At 42.1% G+C, this 9,095-nt stretch overlaps 1 pseudogene across 1 annotated transcript in view; it reads right to left on the bottom strand.

Moving 5' to 3' along the window:
• The window catches only part of LOC143786235 (uncharacterized), a 101,919-nt pseudogene extending 93,075 nt beyond the window's left edge, over positions 1-8,844 (bottom strand). The window contains exons 1-2 of the transcript XR_013218250.1: positions 8,787-8,844; positions 8,292-8,387 (exon numbers count right to left, since the gene is read on the bottom strand). The product of XR_013218250.1 is annotated as an uncharacterized LOC143786235 (transcript). The remainder of the gene's footprint in view (positions 1-8,291; positions 8,388-8,786) is intronic.
• Between the last annotated feature and the right edge of the window lie 251 nt (positions 8,845-9,095).

Below are 9,095 nucleotides of genomic sequence, written 5' to 3'. Positions count from 1 at the left end.
GTATGTGTGTGTGTGTGTGAGAGTGTGTGAGTCTGTGTGAGAGTGTGTGAGTGTGTGTGTGAGAGTGTGTGTGAGAGTGTGATGAGCTGCTGCTGCGGTGAGCTGTGTGTGTGGTGAAGGACAATGATATTGGTGGGGGAGACAATGATGGAGGTGATGGGCAATGATGGTGGTGGATGGAGACAATGATGGAGGTGATGGGCAATGATGGTGGGAGGGAAGACAATGATGGAGGTGATGGGCAATGATTGGCCAATGCAATCATCAGATAATAAAACATTTATGATTGGTTGCATATTTTATATGAGAATAAAAATGATTATTGTTAACTGCACATCATCCCCTTTGTGTAAATTTAGGATATACTTCATTAATAAAAAAAAGCCATGAGATAAGGAAACAAATCATCATTGCTACATCAAAATGAAAGCTAATAAGCCCCAATCAAATTCCTATATCATCAATCAGTGCTCATTGATGAAATGATATTCTCCTTGCAGCCACTTGATTTTATTCTTCAGGAGAAGTAGTGGGCTGTAGCAGTCACCTCTCTGTGTTAGGCCAGCGTCACACTAGCGAGTTTTACGGATGTATGAGAGGTGCAGAAAATACGGATTGCATACGGTACAATGATTCTCTATGGCCCAGCTCCTATCTGCCGTATTTTACTGATCCGTATTATACGGTCTTGTACGGCCGTAGAAAATCGCAGCATGCTGCGTTTGTCACCGTATTGAGCAAAACAATCGCCAATGAAAGTCTATGGGGGCGAGAAAAGTACGGATTGCACACGGACCAGCAGTGTGACTTGCTAGAAATACGCGCCGGTGTTATAGAGAAAAGCCGGCAATTCAGTGTGGTGTACAGTAAAATCACACTGACAGAATAGAATAGGTAGAATAAATGTCTACACAAAGAATAGGTGTATATATATATATATATATATATATATATATATATATATATATATATATATATATATATATATACTAGATTGTGGCCCGATTCTAACGCATCGGGTATTCTAGAATATGCATGTCCCCGTAGTATATGGACAATGATGATTCCAGAATTCACGGCAGACTGTGCCCGTCGCTGATTGGTCGAGGCAACCTTTATGACATCATCGTCGCCATGGCAACCATTATGACATCTACGTCGATACTGTGCCCGTCGCTGATTGGTCGAGACCTGGCGGCCTCGACCAATCAGAGACGCGGGATTTCCAGGACAGACAGAAAAACCCTTAGACAATTATATATATATATATATATATATATATATATATATATATATATATATATATCAGTGAGACATATATATATATATATATATATATATATATACAGTATATATATATCTATATATATAATTGTCTAAGGGTTTTTCTGTCTGTCTGTCTGTCTGTCCTGGAAATCCCGCGTCTCTGATTGGTCGAGGCCGCCAGGCGTCGATCAATCAGTGACGGGCACAACATGGCGACGATGATGTCATAATGGAAATCCTGCGTCTCCGATTCAATCAGCGACGGGCACAGTATCGACGTAGATGTCATAATGGTTGCCATGGCGACGATGATGTCATAAAGGTTGCCTCGACCAATCAGCGACGGGCACAGTCTGCCGCGAATTCTGGAATCATCATTGTCCATATACTACGGGAACATGCATATTCTAGAATACCCGATGCGTAAGAATCGGGCCACAATCTAGTATATATATATATATATATATATATATATATATATATATATATATATATATATATATATATATTTCATACAGCGCTAGATATCATAAAAGCCGGTAATTCAATTGCCGGCTTTTGCTATCTCCTTCCCAAACCCAACAGGATATGAGACATGGTTTACATACAGTAAACCATCTCCTATCCCTTTTTTTTTTGCATATTCCACACTACTAATGTTAGTAGTGTGTATGTGCAAAATTTGAGCAATCTAGCTATTAAATTAAAGGGTTAAATCGCGGAAAAAATTGGCGTGGGCTCCCGCGCAATTTTCTCCGCCAGAGTGGTAAAGCCAGTGACTGAGGGCAGATATTAATAGCCTATAGAGGGTCCATGGTTATTGGCCCCCTGGCTAAAAACATCTGCCCCCAGACACCCCAGAAAAGGCACATCTGGAAGATGCGCCTATTCTGGCACTTGGCCACTCTCTTCCCACTCCTGTGTAGTGGTGGTGGGATATGGGGTAATGAAGGGTTAATGTCACCTTGCTATTGTAAGGTGACATTAAGCCAGATTAATAATGGAGAGGCGTCAATTATGACACCTATCCATTATTAATCCAATTGAAATGGTTAATAAAACACACACATTATTACAAAATACTTTAATGAAATAAAGACACAGGGTGTTTTAATAATTTATTATACTCTTAATCCACCTGAAGACACCCGTACTTTAAAAAAGGAAAAATAAAAAATCAACAATATCCCATACCTTCCATCATTCTGGTCACGTCCCACGATGTAAATCCATCTGAAGGGGTTAAATCATTTTACACCCAGGAACTCTGCTAAAGCAGCTGTGCTTGTGGTTGTAAAAATACGGGGAATGAATGGAGTGCAGGGGAATGTCCTGTAGTTACCTTGAGTCATGGTGATGCGCCCTCTGCTGGATGTCCTCATATCAACTTGAGCCTGGGAATTTTTCCTACGCTCGAGTTCATATGAGGACATCCAGGGGCATTCAATTAGGTAAATAACCTTTATAGTGTGGCAGGTAATACTGCTTTTAATACTAAAGGTGTTCGCGGCCTCAGAGTCAGTAAATGTAACTTGTTTCAGTTTGTTGAAGATTGTGTTTTTACAACAATAACAAGTACCACATAGGGTAAATCCAGGAGCGGTGTTCCTGAGTATACCGACCTCTGCCTTTCGGCTCTTAATGGTTGGAGCCAGCAAGTAGCCCAAAGATTGGGCCTTCCTGAATACAAATCTTGGGGGAATAGGTAGATATTCACCTATAACCTTGTCTCTCCGCAGAATGGCCCAGTGTTTCAGAATAATAGATTGAAATTTTTTTGTAGCTGGCATGAAATTGAGTGATAAATGACAATTGCCAAATTTGATCCTGTATACTGATGTTTGGTGGGTTACTATTCCTGGTTTTGTGTACCAGAGGCTCTCTCGAGGCAGGCCCCACCTCTTGTTTAGCCTGTTCTAATAAAGAGATTGGATATCCTTTTTCCAGAAATTGTCTTGTCAGGATTCCCGCTTCCTCATTGTAATCGTCCAGAGTGTTAGAGTGCTCTGGATTGCGGATCCCAAAGCCTTCAGTAAAGAGGTAAAGAGACTGCAACACTGTGTCCTCGTTATTTCATCGCACCACGCACCACCACCTTTAATTGGACGCCCATTAGCAGGGTCACGGACCGGGTCAGGCCACCGTAACAACCCCAGCACCGAGACAGAGAGGCCCGGTACCGAGTACTCCTCGGCCCTGCATCTGGGGGCGCTCCAAATGCCCCTGCAAAAAATTGTACATAGGCCGCACGAAAAGACGGCTCATGGTACGCATCAAAGAGCACCTGATAAACATTAAGAAAGGGCATATAGGCCATACCCTCTCACGACATTTCTCTGAGAAGCATAACAAATGTATCGAAGGTGTCCGCTTTATGGGTATCCAAAAAATTCAGCAGAATGCCAGAGGGGGCAACCTTATAGAGACGATGTCAAGAGCAGAATCCAAATGGATTTTTTCTCTAGATTGTCTGGCCCCAAAGGGCCTCAATTTTGGGCTAGAACTCTATGCATTTTAGGGTGCGGTAAACCAGCGATCTGTTGGGGCCCCTCCCCATTGACCCTATGTGTATTCATTCAGTTTCCCCATTCAATAAGATATCACAACACATATGAGGTTGGTACAGAGGAACTCCTATTCTACGCTCGGTGTAGCAAATTCTAGTGTTTTATAGTTTTTATACACATTTTATTCTTTTATTTAGGTAATCACATCTCCCTTTTTAATTATTGTCTATGATGGGTTCTGCCTATATTCTGCGGGTACCATGGATTTTATTTTATTTTCCTACCACATGTGTTTAAAACCATTTACTGTTGCTTTTATTTTTATTGGATTAATAAAGCATTATGCAATTTTTATATTAAAAGAAATTTACACACATATATACATTTTAATGTTTTGAGGCCTCACTCACTGGGTTAAACTGCACAGTAACAGCAGTGGGGCACACTGAATTTCAGTACCAGTTCTATGGGCGGTGTTAGGAGTGGGGGGCGGGACATTAGGGGCTATTTAAGCTGGGTCTACCAAGCAGGCGGTAACCCTGATGAAGAAGGACTGCGCTCCTTCGAAACGCGTCAGTTTCTGCTTGGTCTCAGTGCTGCTCCACACTTTTGTGACGTCACACAGTGAGCGCTCCCGTCGGCCATTTTTTTTTTCTTTTCTTTTTCTTTTCCCTCACTGTTTCCAGGGACGCCACCGGCCGGGGCGTTCCTGGTTTCCACGCTGACACACCGCCTTCCTGTTCAGCTGCTGTCACCTGGCGCTGGCCTCCTCACCCAGCACTTGTTCCCCAGGAGCAGCGTCTCACGTGCCGGACCCACCGTCTGGGCGCCCGGATCCGTGGTACCTCCTACACTACGACCAACATCAGATCTCGGTGAGTCAGACTCGCACTGGTTAGTGCCAAAATCTTTTGTACCACGTTGTGCTCAGCTTATTATTTACTATAGTGCACTCACCCTTCCACTCTTCCATCATATGTAGCAGATACTCAGCGGGGAGTTTATTAATAGGGGTAACTTTTATATACTCCACTCATTTGTATGTAGATTTCTCAGCCAAGTTATATCCCTTTAGCGTGGTATCATCCTGTTTTATCTTTATTATTTATTTATAAGCACCAACAGAGAACTATGAAGAGACTGGATTAGATATTTCCATTAAAAACAAAATATTTATTATAGACAATATTATAAAATCAACATAAAACACACAATATTAAGGTGAGATATAATACAAGTACGAAATCTAAGCAGAGCTGAAGACTAAAAGTGTCTCCCCACTGGATGATTCTGTGTAGGACACAAATGTGTAACTACATAAGCCTGATATTTCCATAGACCGTGCCAAAAGTAAGGCTGTTACGCAGGATATAGTACAGATGTATACCAAAAAGACAGCCGTGCCATGTATAAAAGGCAGTCTAGCTAATGTTTTAACATAAGACCGGCACGCTCATGTGACCGCTCACGCGACCAATAACAAGTCGCGACGTCATCGCAGGTCCTAAACACCTCATTCTTAGGAACGGAGGCTGCCGGTTACATCGGTAAGGTCCAGGGGCCGCCGGACGGGTGAGTATATCCATATTTTTTATTTTAATTATTTATTTTTTACATGAATATGGATCCCAGGGCCTGAAGGAGAGTCTCCTCTCCTCCAGACCCTGGGAACCATACACTGGGAACTTCCGATTCCGATTTCCGATATCACAAAAATATCGGAACTCGGTACTTGCAGTATCGGAATGCTCAACACTACTCCGGACTGTGACTATGACAAAATTGTGTTAAAACAGTTTTTTTAAGCACCGCTAGTTCAGTATATCCGTTGAAGCGTGGAATACGTGAAACCGCCGTAGTCCATTAATTGCTCCAGCTTGATCTGCAATCTGTCCTGCCCTCTGTTACCTTGTCCATCGCATGTTGTTTAAACAAAGGACAAAGGTTTTTATTGGAAAGATTTGTGCGGTGCTGCTACATTCTTTTTCACTTGGACTGCCTTACATGTTTTTACAAGCAAGCACGCCAGCTTCCGTGGATCTGCCGTTGGTGAGGTCGTTGACTCAGCTACTCCCACTTCATCAGTGAGTACTCACCTGGTTCTTAGTGCCATTCAGATTTCTTTCTGATTTTTTTGTTCTTTGCATATCAATAGGTTACATGGGTTCCATATTAATGCTGAAACCAGAGCCATGATGGATATATTAAACGCTAAACTAGATACTTTGCCCATGAAGTTTGATACGTATCTTTGATAAATATCATCCCAGTCTATTCTTCAATCCAGGGCTGGCATTATGGGCAGGCAGACCAGGCAGCTGTTTAGGGCTTCTCCAGGAGTCCCCAGACATTGGCCGCTATGTTTAAGAGGAGCCTGACAGCTCCCCACATTCAACTTATCGACATCATACATGCTGATATAGTTGAAAGCAGTGATGAAAGAGAGCGCGTCAGATGACGTTCTGTCTCCCATCACTTCCCCTCTGTCTCTGACTCAGCGTGTGTCAGCTGAGGAGTTGAGATGCTCTGCAGAAGGCAGAGCAGGGTGGAATAAGAAGGGGAGGAAACTATTGTGTATGTTTGCATTATAGTGTGTTTGTGTGTGTGTCTCCTGCACTATACTTTTTGTGGGGGGAATGCACTATACTGTGTATGTGTGGGGCTGCATTATACTGTGTGTGAGGAACTGCACTATACTGTGTGTTGGGGACTGCATTATACTGTGTGCATAGGGCGCTGCAATATACTGTATGTTATTATTATCTTTGTGTGGTTGTGTGTTTATGGAGGAGGTGAATTATACTGTGTGTGTGGGGCTGCATTATACTCTGAGGGCACGGCATTATACTCTGATGGCACTGAATTGTACTCTTAGGGTGCTTTATTATGCTCTATGAGGGGACTACATTATACTCTATGAGGAGGGCTGCAGTATACTCTGAGGGGTCATCATTGCACTCTATGAGGGGGGCAGCAGTTTACTCTGAGGGGGGTTGCAGTATATTCTGAGGAGGGCTGTAGTATACTCTGAGGGGGCTACATTTTACTATTTGTAAATATATGGGACCTGCATTATACTGCATCGAGGACTGTCTGTACCAATCATTCTTCCTCAGCCATGAGTAAGGGTGGGTTCACATGGTCAGTAAACAATACAGGTTGGATGCTGCTTACTTGTGCAGCATCCAGATATTACAGCATAGTGGATGGGATTTCAAGAAATCACATACCCACTATGCGTGCATAGATGCCTTCGGCTCACCCGAGGAGACGGACATGCATCGCGTCTCTCCAGACTGCAGCATGACTATTTATCTTGCGGAGATGGGAGCCTCAGAAAGGTGAATTTCACACGTACAATGTATTGAACGTGATAAATCCACATGGTTCAATGAACACATGCGGAATCATCTATGTTCAATTGCCAGCAGTGGACATGTACTGCATCCAAAGTGCTGCCAATTACAGAATGTGGGAGCATACCCTAAAGAGGCCGGGAAACAAGCATCGAAAGACTTCAATATTTTCAATCACGCTCATTTAGCTGCCTGAACTTAGCGCATGTAAATACATCAGAAATGTTTCTGTGTGATGGTGCCATATGTGAGCATTTGGAATACCACTTTAATCTTTTGCCCAGGGTCCCACTTTGTCTAAATCCGACCCTGCTTAAATCCATGTTATAGATACACAACCGGTCTTATTTCATATTGAATAAACCGAAGAGAAAAAAAGGCAGTCTAAAGTCCAATTGTATGGACTTATAATAAGAAAACAATCTTTATTAAGATTAGCAGGTAGACAAAATAGCAGGAAAAGGATCCCCCATAGTATTCTCAACAAGCATAAACAGGGCACAGACACCCCTTGAAAAAGGCATTTAAGCCGAAACGCGCGTCGGGGAGGGCGCAGCAGTGAGTGCAGAGTGTTTTACATCTTCTCCATACGGGTATGTACTACTTTCTAAATTATGACTGTGGGTACTATGAGTTACATTAAGCGGCAGCTATGTCTGCATTACTTTGTAGATATGGTACATTGTCCCTAATAATGGATATCTACATTTGCACTTGTCTGTGCCCTGTTTATGCTTGTTGAGAATATTATGGGGGATCCTTTCCCTGCTATTTTGTCTACCTGCTAATCTTAATAAAGATTGTTTTCTTATTTGCATACAATTGGACTTTAGACTGCCTTTTTTTCTCTTCGGTTTATTTGATATATTGAATTGCAGTTCGTCCGGTACAGTCCGACCCAGTATTAGGATATATATGGTCTCTACAGTGTTTATATTTATGATTATTCGCTATAATTAACTGGGATGTTTTTCAATACGTATTGTTGGTTATTTCATATTGCTATATTGCATTTTCAGCCATTTATAATCCGTATTTTAGCTTATCGGAGGAATCTATGGCCAAAAAAGCTGAGAAAACACATAACATCCGGTCCAGTGAATGAGGAAAATGTGACTTGTCTCTGCTCTATTTAAAGGTGACTCCTCACTGGGGCAGTTACCTGTAGGAACGTCCTCTTTGCACCACTCATCATCTCGCACATCGTGTTTTCCTTTCTCCATTATGGCTTCAGCTTTGATATTCTTCAGATATTTGCCTGGATGTCAAATCTGTGAAAGAAATAATGTAAAAGTCACAGGCAGAAAGAAAACTCAAGTGGAATGTTCTAGATGGAGGTTTTTACAACAAGCTCATGGGGTACCTGAGCCGCCAAAAGATGCTGACATCTCCGCCTCCTATATAGAAGCAGGCAACACTGTAAGTAACTGTATTATGGCAAAGTGATTTCCTTCATTATTTTGTCTTCACATTTCAGATGCACTATCATTTTTAATTTTCCATAATTTGAGGAATATTTTTGCCTGGAAATGTTGTATTTTTGGAATACATGCTATTTTTTGTGAGGGTGGAAGTAATGTAGCAATTTTTTTTATGGCATTCACTTCTGATATAAATGTCATGTTAGAAAAATCATCCACTCTTTTTTTATATTTACTTGCATCCTTGATGCCATTGCAGTTGAAAGCAATGATGAAGAATGGAGCGTCAGCCATCATTTTCCCTCTGCGTCTGCCATCTCAGTGCAGCAGGTGCAATAACATCTCTATTTCGCTCCCGCTATGCAAACCAGTGAAGATCTCCACAGCGCTTGCTGCCTAGTCTGGAGCAGTGGGGCACCTGCGAGAGCTGAGTATTTATTTTTTTAATGTAGGGATCATTATACTGTATGGAGGGCTATGTTGGGACATGATTCTGAATAGAGGACTATGTGGGGCAAATTATACTGTAGGGAGGAATATGTGAG

The sequence above is a fragment of the Ranitomeya variabilis genome, chromosome 7, assembly GCF_051348905.1.
Source record: "Ranitomeya variabilis isolate aRanVar5 chromosome 7, aRanVar5.hap1, whole genome shotgun sequence".
Lineage (NCBI taxonomy): Eukaryota > Metazoa > Chordata > Amphibia > Anura > Dendrobatidae > Ranitomeya > Ranitomeya variabilis.
The sequence above is the reverse complement of the archived record's forward strand: the minus strand, read 5'-3'. Positions and strand labels throughout refer to the sequence as shown.